Here is an 18173-nt window from a genome sequence, read left to right as displayed (position 1 = left end):
GACGGCACCATCCTGCTGGCTCCTACAGCGAAGAGTTGGCAGCTGAAACTAGAATGCGATTTGGAGTGTGTTTGGGTTCCCTTCCGCTGTCAAGAATTACCCTGAAGAGTACTTAAATATCTCTCTTAATGATTGCTCTAAGTTACATGCTACCAATATTCCTAGCACTTCCTCTGCCAGCTAAAGTGCTAAATATCCTGATTTTATCGTGCATACCTGTGGATTACGAATAGATCTTATTAACTGCTCAGAACTGACACATCTATTTGAATAAAGGGGCTCATTTCTTTGCAGGCAGTAGAACAATCTTCCTGTTATGCTAATAAATATAGGCATTTGCATAAATGTAATCAGATGTTGAGTCTTACTGCATATGTAGCCCTGCATTATGTGCTCGGCTCTTGCGTGCTTGAAAGATCTGCGTCTGCACTGAGGCTGCAAGGCCAGGAAACAGCTACTGAATGCTTGGATGGGGCAGGCTCTGGGAAAGAAAGAGGTGAGAGTTTGTCCTTCCAGAAGTCAGTCTCCACTGTATCATAGATTGTATATAATATTATATATTGTATTGCAGATAATAAGAGAATTCTCTCGGTGTTGCCTGGAAGAGCTCTGATTATGCTAGACTAGCCCTTTTGATGAATAATGTACCAAGGCGTATTGCAGCTTTGTACTTTGTTAAAATATGTGAATGCAGCACCCCCAAAAACGTGTGGCATCTGGCACTGCCACGTGCTGTTGCTCTAAGTGCAGGAGAAAACAGGAAGGGAAAGTTCCAGCCTCTGTGTAACTGACGGTGAATAACTGTTTCCTTCACCTTCAGCTAGATAAAGAAACAAACAAAACATTCTGCAAACTGGGAGAGAAACAGCCTAAATGCTGGAGGGACTTGGTGACCATGCCCCCTGATCTTCTGCACAACACAAAGGGATTTTGTGTCTCGAAGAGCTTTGCACAAGGTTGAGCTGAAGCAGGGTTTTTTCAGCGCAGGAAAGGACAGAGTTCTTGCAGCCTCCCTTCTTAAGCTGACTTATTGCTGTAATTGCTAGAAAGGTGCAGCTTCTTTCCCAGCTGCAAGAGTATTAATGGCAACCACGTATATCCCTGCTTATCTGCACACTATTGCTGCTTCCCTCCCATTCCACTGTGTTCTTTACCCTCCAACGGTACTGAATTCGCTTTTGGAGGGCAGAAAAGTGCTGTCTTCCCTTTTTAACACATGTGCAAATGCTCAGCAGATGTCTGCTTCCCTGTGTGAAGCCTTATTTGGACTGAAAACTAGGATACATTGCGCTTTGATAAGGGGAAGCTCTCGTTTAGTTTGAGATGCATGCAGTTGGCAGGTGAAGTCAAGGTATACCTTCAAGACAAAAACAGATGCACCCTTCATGCAGACTGAACCGTAAGCCAAATCCCCCACATTCCTTAGCTTCAGCTCCCATCTGGACTTCTGGCTCGGAGCTCTGATAATGAGTCCTTTCTCTCCTGCTCTTCCCTCCTTGCTCACCGAGGAGGGGCTTGGAACACCAGGCTGTGAATGCAAGGGCTTATGCAAAGTATATGCAGGTCTTCAGGCAAAACAGTCTGAGAGCTATTATTTATTCATTTGAATAACACTCTCCATACATTTCTAAATGCTTTAGAGGCAAAATATCACTACAGGTTCACTGGGGCGCTAGCTAGGGACTCTTCATGCATTTTCAAACCATTATTTCTAACTACAGTTTATAAAAGTCTCTTCAAAGAAAAACGACTTCAGGTTCCCCCTCGCTTCCCCTTTCCCTTCACCGTTGAGCACCTGGCACTGACGGTGTGCTGCTGTAGGGTTGCACAGACAGTCTTTGCTACTGGGATTGATTAGTTCTCTGTGGAACAAGGAAGAGACTATTTATCTCTGGCAAGGCTTTCTCCTTCTCGTTACAAGGTAAGGAAGCTCCCAGGGCAGTCAGTAAGTTTGTGCAGGTCGCATTAGCACCAGAAACCCAGCGGGGATCAGGCCACACAAGCACCCGTCAACCTCCCTGTGTGGTGTAGCCTCTGCTCCCCGCCCAGCTCATCGTGTCGCAGCTGGGGCTCTTCCTGGGGCTTAGGAGAGAGGAACCTTCCTAGCAGGAGCGTGTGCTGGGCAGCCCTGGGCAGCCCCCAGGAGCTTGGGTTTTCTGGAGGAGAGCAATGGTGCTCGCAGGAAGCGAGCACCAGGAAATAATGTCAGTAGTGCTACGGGAGTGTGAATAATGGGAAGAAATCACACTTCTCTTTGGAGAAGGAGAAATGCTTTTCTATCAGCTTCTCTTTCTGGACACGGTACTGCTCCCAGCTAATAAATATTTCCACTTGCTTCCCCCAAAGTAACTTGGCTACAGACTCTTGCTTCCCCTCATGTCACTGGGAGGTTTTCTAGTTAGTGCATTTCTTTCCACCTGGGTTCCTTCCCCTGGTATTGGTACCTTTCCGTTTGTATTGAATTCCCCCCTTTATCCCCTTGGGGACTGTTTAACTAAGGTGCTCTGATAACAGCAGGCTGTCCTGCTTAACTAGAGGTTGCTTTTTTTCCTCCACAGCTGAGCCCTCTTAGATGCCAGGAACTTCCCTGAGTGTCTCTTTGCCTGACACCTAAAAATAGCTAAAAGCAGCTCCAGAGCAGAAGCAGCCGTTGCTAGATGCTGCTCCAAACTCTCTGGCACCCAGAAGAGCAGGCAGTGCCTCCACCGAGGGCCGTGGCTCACCACTGTGCCTGAAAATCCTGAAGGTGCCCCTGCCTGCCTGATGGATTGCCTTTGGTTCATAGCTCTGCTTCGCTGCAGTCCTCTGCCTCTGCTCCCAAAGCAGAGCGAAGCGGGGGAACGTGCCAACAGTGGGCTTCCGTGTGTTGCAAAACTGTGTAACAAAGCTCAGTGTGAGATCTTATGAAAGGGGAGATTTAATTTTTTATTGAAAAATATTTCTGAGCACGTTGACCCACTTGCATTCACACCTCCATGCTTTTAAAGCAAAGTCTGTGCGTCCAAGAGGCCCAGGCAGCATCACCCGTGTGTAGCACAGAGCACGGGATGCAGGCTGCTAGGTCCACGCTGTTTCTCCTGGGTTCCTCTTGTCTGATAACAACAGTGTAATTTTTGGGTGGGTTTTATGCCCTTTTTCTCTAGTCTCTTACACTGGGCTAACACAAAAAAGCAGCAGCACTAGCAATATGATTGCCTTCCTTTTGCTGTCAGAGTGCAGGGTCTGCTGCTGGCAGTCACCTGTGCTGTTGCAGTAGCTGGGGACAGGTCTCCGGGGCTTTTTGACTGAATGGAAGCAGTGTCCTTGGTTATCATTCTTGAAATGCTCACAGCCACACCTCCGCTCACGCTTCGTTCATCCCAGCCTGGGTGCTTGTGCCTCACTCCCTGCACACGTTCTGTACCAAAGGCTGGAGCTGGAGGTGGCCACCTGCCAGCAGCGTGAGTCAGGGAACAGGGCTGGCAGAAAGCCGCCTGCTGCCGCTCCTCGCTTCTCCATAAGTTGGCGAGGCAGCTCCAGGAGATGACAGAACTTGTGCACAGCAAACAGAGCCCACAGAGCCGTCTCATCAAGCTTGCTGTCTCACTAGGGCAGGAAAAGAGACACCTGGCAACCCAGTTTGCCCAGCATGCCAAGGTTCAGCCCAGTAGCACAGGCTCCTCTTGATTACAGGTACAATTAAAGCCTGCTGCTGCTTTCGTTCCTTGCCGTCACGGCCCCAGCACAAGCAAGCCAAGTTCAACGTCAGCAGTACCCCCAATCACCCTACCATACCCCCTCCCAGGCTCTGTTAATTTGCCTCATTATCAGTTGTTTCCCAAATTAAGGTTTCCATGGACATGCCCTTCTGTAGCCAACCCCTTATAATGACCACAGATGAGGGCCTAAGGCTCTTAGGCACATCCAAGCCTGTGAAGCATTTGCTGACTTTTTTCCATCTGCAGCTTTTGCTCTTGTTCTTCCTTTTGATGGAGGATGACTGTGGCTGGGTTCTCCTTATTCCTCATGGTGGAGAGGAGCTTCCTTCACCTAAACAGCTGGTGAGCTCCTGTTTAGTATAGCACTGTAAGAGGAAAGAGGGTGCTTGCTATTAGGATGTGACCTAGGCCGCCTGAGTCTAGGCACTCCATGTGGTGTTGGTGGCTGAGGTACCTCATAAAAGGGGTTATGGAAGGCTGTTTGAATCCCACGTCAGTAGGGGAGAAGGTTCAAATAAATATGTTCCAGGGGAAAGCTCTTGCGATCAGCAGGTCTCACTCAGAAGAACTAATAGGGGACTTTGTGTTCTTGGATCTGCCCAAGTGATCTGTGGGTGGGCACCAGAAGTATTAGGTGAGGGGAAAAAAATCTGTCCTGAGTCTAAAGTCTTGTTTATTTTTAAAGGGCTGTAAATCACCAGGGATGCTGAGATGTGGCAGTGGTTTGACACTGGGAAACAAGAAGCATCAGGTAAGGAGAAAATCTGTTTTATGTTTGAGCTCTTTTTTTTAAGAGACTGCAAATCACCAGGGATGCTCAGATGTGGCAGTGGGTTGACCTCATGAGAGTGCTGTTTGCTTTTAGGTGCTTGAGATGACTCTCGGTGGGAACGTGCATTACTGCTTTTAACTCTTCCTCCTGGTAGGAGGGATGGGGAAGCATGGTTTAGCGTGAGGCACCTCTTGCCATCAGTTGTGAAACCTAGCTGGCCTTAGGACATGCTTTTTGTTGGTGAGGATTCAATATTTTGTGATTGATATGGTCTTAGCTTGGCTGTCTCTATAAATGCTTGCTCTGGTTAGCTGAGGATGTGTCTGCAGCCTTTTCTGCAAGCTGCTGCTGGGAAGGGCAGGCTGGGCTGCTGTCCCTGGGCTCTCCCCAGGACACCTGCCTTGCCTTGCTGGTTGAGGACTGATGTGTAACCATGCCTGTTTCCGAGATGTCAAGTAGATTTATTTATGGGCTCTGTCTTCCTTTGCTTTTTATGTTGTAGAGAACTCGTGGGATTTTTTCACAAAAGAGTTGGAGTTTGCTTTCTCAGCCAATGTGTTTTCCTACTGCACAAAACCTCTCACTTTAACTGGCCCCCAGATGCAGCTTTTCTTCTTTTTACAAACTGTAGTGGAGGATGATGTTGTCACAGGCCCCATCTCTGATATATGTCACAGATTTCAAAGCACTTTATGAATCAGATGAGTAGCTTTCTTCCAATTTTGCAATTAGTGAAAGAGTAACAAGATGAGCTCCTCGTTTCCCTTCCCTGCACCACTTGCAATGAATCCAGGTCTTCAGTGATTCTATTCAAGCTCCCTCTAGGACAGCTGGAGCAAGCCAAGAATGAGTGCTGTAAAATGATCTGCTTTCAAGCACCTTTGGAGCTTTTTTATTTCCCAAATATAAATTTCTGTTTCCTTACCATCAAAAAATAAATAAAATAGCAGAGTCAGAAGTATCCTTGTACCCTAAACATAAGCCTTGCTTGAAGATCTCCATGAATCTTTACTCAAAAGTGATGACAGCCTGGAGACTTTTTATTTGGTGCTGGGAAGCTTTTATTTTTCTGCTAAGTAGCAGCTCTGCATTTGTGTGCTATATGAAGAAGGGGGGAGAACTGCATTTCTTACACAGCACATGATAATTTAGGAGGGAAAGCCACAGAAAATAAATGAGTTACTAAAAACAAATTCAGGAATGCGATGGGAAGGCTTCTTACCCCAAACACACTTGGGATGTTCCTGCTGCTGGCCTGTAGGGTCACCTTGTCCAGAGAGGGCTGAAATGTGATGGTGGAAAGGTGCTGAGGAGGTGGTGCCTTGACCAGGGGGTAAATGTGGCTGTCAGCTCTCAGATCCCCTCCATCAGTCTCCACTGCTAAGTGGATTGCTGGAGAAATAGATCAGAGGCAGGGAAATCCTTCGAGAAAGAACGAGGAGGATTTAATGGACTTGAACTACTGCAGAGCAGCGCCGGCAGGGTGCTGTGGGGAAGGGTTGCTGCAGGGAAGCCTGCTCCCAGCCCGCTCCTTGGGGCTGCCGCTTGCTGCAGAACCTCCTGGGTGGCGAGCAGGGAGCGCTGCCAGGCTGGTGGGCGAGGAACCTTCCTCCCGCAAACAAGAGCGTGGTACCAACCCAAGCTGCGACTGTCAGCGTGCATGTGTTACGGGGGACAGAAGGCGAGGAGAGGAAACCTGCTCCACAGCCCTCCTACGGTGAAGTCTATTCACTCTCTCAAGCCTGTGCTCTGCAGGCCTGCTGTAGGGCCGCCGAGAGGTTCAGGGGATGTCCCCCTATGGATAGAGCCCAGGGCAGACCTGGCCTCGCTTCCCCAAGAGCTGAATTTCCAGCTGCTGCACTGAAGCCACTGCAGCCTGCGGTAATACCGGGTCCTTTCAGGGGAGCCCAAGCACCAAGGAGTGGTTCTGCTTCCAGGGCCCCTCCAGCCCTGACAAACGAGCTTATTGCAGAACTGGGTAGCTCCAAAGTCTGTCTCTATCAGTGTCTTATGCGTAAATGTGCTGCTGAAATTGCTGCCTGCCACTGACACCGCTGTGCCTTGTTGGCTGAGTTTGGGATCTTAAAAGCATTTAGTTCCCCATCGCTCCCCACCACAACAACTCTTCCTGTAGCTGCTAAAGGTCAAACAGTAAGTGCAGCGCTAATGTATATGAAATAAAAGTAGTCCTGGTCCCCGTGTCCCTACAGAATTCATTTAATACCCAGCCTGATGGAGAGGTAATTTATCCCAGGAATGATGACTGAAAGTTTGGCCATTTGGTACAGTTCCAAGACGCACACAGTACATTTGGCTTGGAATTAATGTAGGAAAGGACTTCTAGACACTTTAACAGGGCAGAACACTTGGAGGAACTGGAAAGTATTCTTGAGAACATTCAATGTCGCCCTAAATTAGACCATAAAAAGTAAGTGCTTTTTAAAAGCAATCTTGCACAGTAGGGTCTGCATTGTCAGAGCTTCCTGGTGATTTAGAAGTTCTCCTTCCTTGCAACTCCTGTGAAAATATAAGAAATGGGAGTCTGACTGCTGTGAAAAATACTCTTGTCTTTAAATTTTGAGGTAAAGGTTTATATATATATAAATATGATAAACATCTCTAAACCAAGGCCCATAAAACCGGCAGTCTGACAGCAGAGGTGCAGTTAGTGAAGCACTGTCATGCGAGAGCTAACCTGGATTTTAAACCTTGTCGTTTCCAGTGATACTGAGTAGGAAGCTTGCTAGTGCTCTGCTAGTTTCCCCTGCTCATGGTCACGGTGCTTGCATCAGAGAATTGCGATGAACAAGGGACATAGCACAGAAGCAGCTTATTTGTTACTTTTTCTTGTTCTTTCTATAACATTATTTGAGTCACCCTCATATTTGCCACTTGGTTGTTTCCAGTGTTTCCTGAGCACTTGTTTAAAACAAGTGTGCCAACACGTGGCAGGCCATTTCACTGAAATCCGATGAAACAGGGAGAGACCCCAAGAGAAGTGGTGGAGAGCCCTGCCCAAAGACAGCTGAAAGCTGTGGCTTGGGTCATCCAGAGGCAGATCTCTCTGTAAAGATGCTCAGACTCGATGAGCAAAGCAGCCTGCTCCCAGCTGAGGACCCTTGCTGTGGTGGGGCACAGGGAGCAGCACTCCGAGGATGCCCAGAACAAGCAGAAATAAAACAGGGCAGCAAAGTGGATCTGATGAAACTGCATAAAACCAATGAAGTGACAGGCATCCAACTGCAATTATTTTTGCTCCATAAACTCCACATAAGCTGTGAATGGTTATGAATGGAAAGAACAATCTCCTGTGTCTGGTCTAAAAGACCTGAAGAGCGCAACAGACTTGTCTCCCAGTCAGCACGTCCTGTGCCAGAATACTGGGGCACTAAGTGCCATCTGTGACGCTGTTCATCTCTGAAGAACTGCAGCTTTATCACCACTCTGTGCTTGCTGCTGAATCACAAAATGAAAGGGAATGGCCAGGAGCTGTGGTTTTTTTGAATGCATACAAATTCTGTGCCTGTTTTCTGTGCGTTCTTTGTGACCTATTACGTTCTGGATATGAGTGGAGAGATGCAAAACACACTTCAGCGAGTCCCTTCATTAGCTCTCCTCTTCTCACACAAGGTAGATGAAAGACTTGTAATCCTGTCTGGACCCCTCTTATTAGGAGATGGGGGGCGGGGGGGAGGAAGGAAAGGCGAGCTCGGTTTCTCACTGTTTTAAATGATCTGGGAGCTGGAGTAAGTGTACATACACAGCCTACAGTAAGATCCTGCAATTATCTATCTGTTGGAAATCAGGCTAAAAACACAGCCAGGCTCTTTTAACTGTCCTGCTACCATTCATCTATTCAGACTAATCAGGATCAATTCTCTTCTGTATTTCTGATAGCACTGCATTTATATTTTCTTGATAAAACAATTACTGACCCGGTAGATGTATCCTGATAGCGTATGTCCTCATCTTCTTTCCAGTCTTTCCTCATCTCTCTTGCCTCTAGGCACTTTTCGCTATATCTTTCTCAGGTGTTTTACTTATTCCACCCTCCAACTCCTTCACACACACTGGCTGGCTTGTTTGATCAGACATGCACAGCAAAAGCAATCAACATTTCCCTGACAGCCCAAGAAAATTGTAACCATAACTGCAGATGGAGCCTGCTATTGCTGCCTGGCAGGGGCTCTGCTGCACCCAGGTATTCAGGGCAGGAGCCCTGGGCCTCCCTTTCTTCCCCCTCTATCACTACTTCAGTTGTCTCCCGAATCAAAGGCAATCATCAGTAACTATTTATGTGGCCTAACTTCAGCTCAACATGTCCTGTTTCTCTGCAGAAATAAATGGTGAGCACTGCAGCCACCCGTCCTCATGCTTTGATGTCAAACAGCAGTTTGTCCTCCACAGTGGCAGGGCTTTCTTGCAATATATTATTACAAGCACGTAACTTGTCCTACTGGATGCGGTCACAGCTGCCTAAAGCACCCTCCCTGGCCAGCATCTCCCCCCTCAGTGCCACTTACGGGGTCCTCATTCCCTTTCCTGGGCTCTGTCCCTACTCTGCTCCCGTGTCCCTGCCTCCGGGTCAGCCCCTGCCAGCTGTGGTGCTGCTGCTCCCGGGACGCCAGCGTGACTGGGGGCTGGCTGCAGGGACGGTGCCGGGGCAGAGCTCAGCAGAGGCTCTGGGGGGTTAAGAAAACCATGTGGAGAGGAATTAGTGCAGGGCAGGGAGGCGCTGGCCTTTCCCTGAGCCTCAGTGAAAAGCCCTTTCAGAACCGTTTAGCCTCCTGTCAGCAGAGGGCTGGGTGACCCAGGACAAGAGCCCTCCAGTTTTCATCAGCACCTGATTGCTGTGGGTCAGCTTATGGTTTGCAAACTTTTCTGAGAATGCGTGAACAGAAAAAAAGGAAAAACTCAGCCTGGTAAATAACATTGCCTTCCCCACCAAGTGCTTGACAGGGAAGGGGAGGACACAAACACTGCTCAGACAGACTTATTCTAATCCATAATGACATATCAAGCTAGCAGAAAGCAGAGGAGGAGCTCTTAAACAACAGCCAAGAGCAAAAGAGAACGGTCATTTTCCATCTCTGTAGTATTTTTGTCATGTCTATTAGGTGACTCTTAATTGTTCCAGCAGCCTTACAGCTCTTGCTGGGTTGAGATCTTTCCTGGCTCAACCTGCAAGTCCCGCTATGGTCTGCACGGGGGCTTTGTGGCAGCACAGCTGGCGGGTGAACACTTAAGCTTTACTTGACGTTGGGGAATCTGCAGATACTGGTGGTATTTGAATGTTTTCCCAAGTGCTGCCTCCTTGCTTGCCTTCTCCCTGTGCCAAGAGAGCAGCAGTGTCAGTACTGTGCAAACCAGGCTGCGCTGGCAGAGCCCTGCTGGTCCGTGCTGTAAATGCACCCCGAGAGGAGGGTGTCCTGGGTCCAGCCTCACTGTTGCTGCTCTAGGAAGCCAGTATCGGGGGCACCTTGCATGAACTCTTGCACTTGGAGGGAAAAGTTTCTGGCAGCGTGCTGCTGGGTTAGGAAGGGTCCCCGCTGAGGAGGAATTTCCCAGCTTTGTTTAACCACACATTGCTGAACTCCATCGGGAAAATCAGTGGGTAAAATCTCCTGACCTGAGCTACTGTAGGTCAGGAGATCAGAACAAAATGATTGCACTGGCTCTTCTAGCTCAGGGAAAATGGCAAAGCAAGAAAGCATCCGACCTCCGCTTTGAGAGCGAGCCAGGGAGGGCTGTGAATACATGCAGGGAAGGACTGCTGTGAGTCCTGGCGTGCAGCAAAGCCCTACCACTGACAAGTGGTTTTAACAAGGTGGTGAAGGGTAGGCAGGAACACAGCAATTTGCATACCAAGTATCGGGATCATGAAAAAGTCAAATTAAAAGCATAAATTGAGTCCCTCATGGTTTAATCATGAGGGCTGGCAGGACTACAGTATCCCTTACAACAGCAGATATCTCCCACGGCAGGGCCTTGAAGGGTTTCTCCATCGGAGGGATGAAGATGAGTTCTGACATCTCAGACAAATCTAGACAGGGTTTTTCCTTTTCCTGCTCCTATTGGCTTTTGCGAACATCTTAAATTAGAATCAGCACTTGTTTCCGTATCAGGAATGAGTCCAAGGATGAAGTCAGTGCTTTGTGCCAGCTTCACAATGTCTCGACTGCAAAAGCTACTCCTTCCAGGCTTTCTAGATTTCTGGCTCTGGAGCTTTAAAATGGAGGTGAGTGCAGCAATCCTGTGCGTAATAATCCTTTCTCTATCTATCTAGCCAAAAAGCCAAAAAAAAATAAATGAAGCACATAGGAAAAATGAACAAGAGATGGCAGGAGATGGACCTGGCAGGACCCCCCTGCTCTGTGTCCCCCACGGGGCTGTGTTTGGTTGAAACCTGTGGGAGGGAGACAAAGGTCAGGCTCCTGGAGGCTGTCCTCAGAAACCACTCCAGAGGAGAGCTCTGCAGACAAATCCCTCTGCTGAAAGGCGGTGATGAGGAGCACGTGCGGTGTTCGTGCAGGAGAAAGGCGCGGGAGCGTGTTCTGAATGGAGGGAAAATGAGCCCCACTTGGGGCTGGATGAGAACAGGAGTTCAGGTCCAATTGAGAGACCTATAAAGAGCGATTGGCTCTTCAGAAACAAAATCAATCCACACATTGATGAGAGCTTTGAAATTGAGATCTTCACAAAACTGGGCCTCTATTCCAATGGCACAGAATGCAAATTTGATTAAAAACTGTCTGCTTGAAAGTGGTACAGCACCAATTCATGGCTTTCTTTTTCCTGCAGTGTTATCTTTTTTAACACGAAATAAAGAGTACAGCCCTCAGCAAGGCTTGGTGGGCGAGAGCACTAGACGCAGGTCTATTAATTTTGCTCCCCAAAGAATGATGTGGGTTCAAATCTTTCTTTTGCCACAGTCTAAAATTACCAGGAAGGTGATGTTCCCTGGCCCGTGCTATGCATCACACCCATCCCTGCTGGCACCACCATCCGTTATTCAGCCGTGCCTGTCACGCAGGACTCCTGAAGCTGATTCTGCCTTGAGATTTCTCAGCCTGGTGAAGGACATAAACCTCAGGCCTGAAATACTATTGCAGCACACCTGCGCACTCCCTGCACCCACTCACCCCCACGATGGGGATGAGGTTCTTTGATTTTGTAACCTACAATGTTAGAACATAATGCTGACTTGTTTTACAACCTTTTTGTCACTCGAGTAAATGAAGTCTCCAATTTTAAAGGGATCACTTCTATTTTTTATTGGATTTTTGTTCAGCGTGCGGAACTCTTCCCTGTTATGGATCTGGGTTTAATTGAAGTTCCATTATCTTGATCTTTTCCGGTTTAATTTTGGTCTGACCTTGATGTTCTTGGGATGCCGCATCTCAGCCGCAGCTTGGGCCAGTGCTGTGAGCTGCACCTACAGAAGCACCTTTCTTCTTAACACAGGGACGCTTGCAGATTAGTTTGTGTTCTTTCTGTTTATTCTTTATAGCTGGGCAGGATCTAAGCTGTCCCGTTATGTTGTAGACACCTACACTGCAATCATCTGTGGGGTCTGCAGGGTTTGTGGACAGGGTAGGTGGAGGAGCTGCAGTTCTGAGGTCAGTTGGGTTGCTGGGCTCAGAGGAGGCACAGACAACCCGCTTTGGGGAGAGAACCAGAATCCTTCAAACAGCTCCTGGTGATGTGTGGCTCCTAAAATACAGCCCAAGTCACTAAACCTGCCCCCTCAGCATGCTTAGCATCTGCAAGTGTTTCGGTGGCATTACCACAGTTAGGCTGTAAGTGATAAACATCCTGGATGAGGTTCCTCCCCCCTCATCAGAGCCTCATAAAGCACGTCAGAACGATAACATTTAATGCCTCGTGCCCTGTGGTGAGGTGTTGTGAAGAGCTGTTCGTGGAGAACTCCCTCCCATCCTTCACCTCTGTTACGGTCCCTGGGGGAGACACTGCTGGTCTGTATGTCCCCATAGGGCCCAGGAGATGCTTCAATACCTGGGAAACCCCGAGCTGCAGGTTCAGACACTTCTGGCACCACAATGAGGTGAGTGCTGAGGTATCAGCAGGGACCCCTGTGCTCTGCAGGGGCCCTCTCCTCCCTCCCTCCAAACCCCTGCTTGCACCCAGCTCCACGGGGGTAAGCCAGGGAGGAGCTTTCTCCCGCAGCTGCCCTTTTAGCAGATCTTTTATATTATTTATCATATGATTTAATGTGAAAGGCCACTTCGGCTCTGGGCTCTGGCAATTAGCGCTAATAGATGATTACACAGCAGAGGCAGTGCATGAAGGCAGCGTTCGTTATTTGCGGACACGTGCACCGGGAGATTTATCTGCTGTCTGCCAACCTGCTGCTGCTGACGAATGGCCGGGGCCAGCAGGCAGCTCCAGCTCTGCTCGGCGCTTTGTGCAGCCCTTTCACAATGCAGCTGCCTTTCACCTGTTACACACATGTGCACGCACACAGCAACGGGAAGCCTTCACCCAGTCAGAGCAGGCTTGCAGATATTTATTCTATACAATGAGTGAGGCTACCACTGGCGGTTCGATTTCTGCTCAGTCCTTGCCTGGAGGAGGAGAAGCTGGATTTTCATTTCCTAATGCCTCCTTGCATGTCCCCTTGCCTTCACATCTGTGCTGCTTCTGGCTGTGTGTAAGCTGCTCTGCTGCGCTGGTGGGCAGACACCTCCAGCAAGCATCCAGTTGCATGGCTGGGGTGGCGAGGGGCATCCACTGTGCATCCATCCGTAGGAACCACCAAGTTCCCACTTTTACCAGCGAGCGTAAAATAAATGCGATGCTACACATCCTTCCTGCCCCAGAGAAATATGGCGCCAAGCAGGGAAGCAGCTTGCATGTGCTCTCAGGATAAAAATAGCCTTCTGCTGGCAATATTCATCAGTCAGACATTCCTTGGCAACCCAGAATTAAGTCATAAATAACTGAGCCAAATGAAACAAGGCTGTTTATGGCATAGGGTAACTCAGGAAGCACCGAGGGAGAACTTCTCTCTGACAAATTCACTGGGAATGGGATTCCTCTCGTTTCCTTCCTGCAGGCAGGTGCGTTGCTGGAGATCACAGGCTCTCCTGCTGTGGTTCTGCTTTGGACATTAATACATTATGGCTACAGCAGCAACTGGGAAGAGGATGTCCTGGAGTGGCTATGAGGTTAGGAATGCAAAGGTAGAGTTTACAGTAGGAAATTCAGAGTCCTTCTCTTTCCCATCAGTTTTTCATGCACACCTTTTGATGCTGCCAAAATAGACTGAGTTCGTGGATCATCCTTCAGAATATATTGTGTGTACAAAGATGAGCAGAAGCGGCATTGTTCGTTCTCCAGTTGGCCATAATCCCTCTGCTCCCATTTTTCCTACAGAGAAAAGTGTCCAGCAAAGGTAGTCCCTCATAAGAACTCTGACTCTGAAGGTGACAAACGTGAGCAGAGGTGGCAGCCTGACAGCGCCGAGCAGACCCTGGAGCAGCCTTTCTAAGACAAAAACATCCCGTGCTCAGGACTCTGCCCCTGGATGGGGTGAGGAGGCAAAAATCTAACTCCAGCTGAGCCGGTGCCATGGGACTGGCCTCATCTGGGCTGTATCTGTCTCTGGAACCCAAAGCACCCGGAGTAAGATTCCCCTCTGCCTGCTTTCATGCCCCAGTGGGGCCGCTCTGCCTTCAGAGTCTTTCCTTCTTGCCCATGGTTCAGGGAACGTCAGCAGGAGCAGAAGCTGCATTTCATCCAGGTCAGCCAGGTTCAGCCCTTGATAAGAATACTTCTTGTTTTAACCAAATCTCTGTTCGGTATTACTCCCTTATCAGCTGTTCTGGTAACTGTCAGGATACCCTGGTCCCAATGTGTGCCTTATCAACCGCCCACACTCCAACATTTAACCATTCTAGAATGGCCATGTCCCCTTCCTAAAGAGAGGAGATAAGCACTTTTCATCTTTATAGCCATTCAAATGGGGCTGTATGAGGACGTGGAATCAATGCCTGTCCCGGTTTTCCGAAGATAATGTGGTTTATTTCTTATAGGAAGTCATTTGGGAGTTTGCACGGATCATTTAATTTTCTTTCTTGATGTTTTGTCCAGGATCTACTCTCCTCTTTGCTGTTACACACACCCCTCTATGGAGAAAACATAATAGAAAGCAGCCTAAGAAACAAGCAGAACATTAAGTGATTCAGGAATCCTCAGGGGATGTCTCTGCTTTAACTGCAGAGTCATCACCAGAAAAAATTGTAAATCATTTATTCTCTTCCTTCCTCTCAATGTCTTCCCATTTAAAAATGTAATTAGATCTGCATGTTCCTTGTTTTTAATTTTACTTTTAATTAGGTGTCTGGCACTGCATTGTTAAGGTCGTTTGATGTCAATTTCTAGATGAAAATAACTCTGTTCTATCCTGAATATCACTGCACTTTATTCCATTTTAGCTTAGGGAAATGCATTTTTATTAAAAAAAATTTTTTTTGAAGACCTTTTTTCCTAGATTTTTTTTCTAGGGTTTTCTACATAGACTAAAACATTTTATATTATACACACAGTTTAATAGCCAGAAATTACAATCCTTAAAATGTCCTGTGTATAGAAAGAATGGAAGGCACCAAAGTTGAGCAAAACATTTTTATTTGCTAATTTACTTATCTGCTATGTAGCAGGACCTCACACCAGCAGCTCTGACCTGAGAGTGCGTGGTATGAGCAGCTTCCTAAACACAAAAGGAAAAGAAGTGAAGTTCCTGCCCCCTGTAAAGTGACTAACAAGCTATAGATATTATAGGTATATTCAGAGATACCTCTGTAAAAAAAAAAAAAAAAAAAAAAACTGTCTTGCTGGCTTGGTTTGCTTGTTTGTTTAGGTGTGTTGGTGTGGTAGAAGCTTCTCTAAGTGTATTAGGCAATGGCAAAGCTGTGATACCAAAAAGCAAGAGCCCAAGGAGGAAAAGCTGTCAGTGTTTTGCAGATGTCGTGCCAGAAGCAGCTTTTAAGGAGGAGCAAGGGAGGCTCTTTCCTATCTCTGTGTTTTTTGGCTATGCAGGGCAGGGGTGCATGGCTCAGGGCATGGAGGCAAGCAGAGGAGGTGGGTGGTAGAGCTGGTGACCAAGGGAGCTCCACCATCTTCTTATTTCACTTCACTCCAGTTCTTAAATCCCCTGCCTGTCTCCACTCCCAGCGCTATCACTTTCTCCTCCAGCGCTCCCTGAAACAAGTAACGCCAGGCTCCAGGCTTGTCTGTCTGCTGTCTGAGACGCTCCGTGATTCAGCGGACCTTGGCCTCCGAGTTCGGCACTGTACTTAATTTGTTTTATGCTCCCTAATGGAGTTCAAGCCAGGTCAGCAGCTACGCCCAGAATTAAATGCGACACACTTCATGTCGCCGCAGGGACTTCTAATTCTTTATGAAATACCACTCGGTGCAGGGCCCTCTGGAAGCGGCACACTCCACTTCCTGGCCATCTGGCCACTGCTGAATAATAAATATAATCTGCACATTTGTTTTAAAAACCGCAGGCGCACATGACCACATATATAACTGCAGGTCCCCGAGGAGCAGAGGCACAGCCTGAGACAGGGCTGGTGGCTCCGTGCCCTCCAGGCCCCGCTGCCACACACCAGCAGGAGCCAGGTCTTACAGGTTTGCTGCTCGGGGCATCTGCAGACCAGCAGCCATCGCATCCCCCTTGCACCCCTGTGGATAAAAAGCATGGCAGGAATGCTGGATTGCTCTGACTTCTTAAAACAGGTTTTCCTTTACTTGCATGCAGAAGAAAAATAGAGCTACTCTATTCTCTAAAAAAAAAAGTGGGCTTGGATCAACTGCAATGGGGAAAATTGCCAGGGCCTTCAGTGCATGAAATATAAACACGTGGCAAAATACTGTTCTTGCTCCTGAGGACTTTGGCTGGAACATCCGAATATATTCAAAGGAGTTACAAACTTGATGACTGCAAGCGAGCAGGGCAGGGAACTCCTCTGACACCCTGGGCTCTTGGAAAACCACGGTGTCAGGATATTAATCTCAGAGCTCAGTGCCAGCTGAAACACATTTAACTCTAAGTGCAGTGAGAGGGCTAAAAGATAATCACTTTAACAACAATTAGGCTGATGAATTAAGCCTGCAGACCTGCCTGATAAATACTGCATCCCAGTACTGGAGTCCTGCCCTTGCCAGCCCCCTTGCAGCCAGTCACTTCACAGGTCCCCATGCTCATGCAGCCCCCTCTGGCATGCAGCTGGCACATCCAGCCTTGTCAGTGGAGAAGTGCTTTATTCCTTTGGATGAGAGCTGCTCCACCTGCTCATTGGCAGGAGTTTCCCTGCGGAAGCACATTCATAGTTTGAAGAGAGGTAGATGGCACTTTGTGGCTATTAATTTAATTAGCTTATTCCAGCATCATCCGAGCAAGGTAAAATTTACATCGCTTATCGTCTGATAGCCTGAGGAAGCCGAGGTGATGAGGGCTTCAGCTCAGCAAAGGTGCTTAAACATGGGGCTGACTTGGAGAGATTTCAAGAGACTGCTTTAAAACAAGGAAGGAGATAAACAGGCTGTAGAGGAGTAACGCTGCACGCTCAAAGATCCTTTATTCCTTTCTGCTGCTGGAAATGGTGTAGTGCTTTTAAAAAATAAATAGTGAAATAGGAAATTGTCAGAAAAATTGATATAGGCCATCAACTGGAAAAGTTATGCTAACCGTTGGATACTGTTTGGTCCCCAAGGGGTGTGTTCTGCTCCTGTTGGTCTCTACTAGAAGAAGTAGTAATGCTGGTCATGAACCACTAGATTTCAGGACCCAAGCAAACCTGTTGGTAGCTTACTGTTCAGTCCTGTTGGGGAAAAAACCTCAGGATCTGGTGTGATCTTTCTGCATAGTTTCAAATTTGGGACCACTTTCACGTTAAGCAGCTTCACTGACTTCTAAGTTACAGGACCAAGCTGTGCTCTGGAGAGGCTGAAGGAAAGCTCCTTTCTCACCTTCACAGCTTCAGCCTCTTCCTCTTTCCTTGTTATTTTGATCTAAGCCCTTCTATTCACAGCAATCAGTGCTCTGATGCAGCTCCCCGGTCCCCTTCTTTGTTCTGCTGTGTGTCTGCCTTCTGCTAGTTTTCCCAGCAAGCTGTCTTAAGCATATGCATCTTAATGTTTCCCTCTGTGTGACCCTAGTGTTGTCTCAAATCTTCTTCTTGCCCTGTGATGCTGGGTATATGCAAAGCCCTTTCTTAATCCTTGTAGCTTTTGGAGCTTGGTGAGACTTCTGCATTTATCTGTAGGATAACACAGGAAGGTACATCTGCTGACTCACTTCCCCTTTTCCTCTTCAATCCTCTCTTTACAGGTAAAGAATATTCTTATCCCGCAGAAAAAACGACCTAGGAGATGTAATGGTAGAATCACAGAAACAAAGAGGAACAGAAAGTGAAGGTCCTCAGCAGAAGTCCAATGACCGCTTGCCTCTGGGATGTTTCTAGTTCGGAGCGGTGCTGATACCTAGGGGTTACTCCTTGGAGCTTGCTCGAAGTCTTTTCCTGGGGCTGGACCTAAAATCAGGATCTTAACAGAGGTCTGTGTTGAGTTTGTAGAGTTCAGCACATGCACTGAGCATTGCATGTGGCTGCGGGAGTATACCAGGTCCTGAATCTGTGTTACCCCATGTAGCCCAGCACCAGAAGAGAGATGTG

The 18173-nt window shown here is 47.8% G+C and overlaps 1 protein-coding gene across 13 annotated transcripts in view; it reads left to right on the top strand.

The window, feature by feature from the left end:
- The first annotated feature begins 841 nt into the window (after positions 1-841).
- LOC310885252 (uncharacterized protein) overlaps positions 842-18173 on the top strand; it is a 95382-nt gene continuing 78050 nt past the window's right edge. Inside the window, exons 1-5 of one of the 13 annotated variants that reach the window (XR_014574639.1) lie at positions 846-2301; positions 2559-4040; positions 4384-4449; positions 12465-12535; positions 13867-15287. The gene's annotated coding sequence lies outside the window, so the exon portion shown is untranslated. Of the gene's footprint in view, positions 2302-2558; positions 4041-4383; positions 4450-4563; positions 4937-4972; positions 6088-7376; positions 9141-10595; positions 10709-11402; positions 11746-12464; positions 12536-13546; positions 13656-13866; positions 15288-17830; positions 18056-18173 lie in introns of those variants that run through there. The other 12 variants (XR_014574641.1, XR_014574643.1, XR_014574638.1 and 9 more) reach the window with 12 other exon arrangements.

The sequence above is a fragment of the Anser anser genome (genome assembly GCF_964211835.1).
Source record: "Anser anser genome assembly, chromosome: 22".
NCBI lineage: Eukaryota > Metazoa > Chordata > Aves > Anseriformes > Anatidae > Anser > Anser anser.
This window is presented reverse-complemented; position numbering and strand designations above follow the sequence as displayed.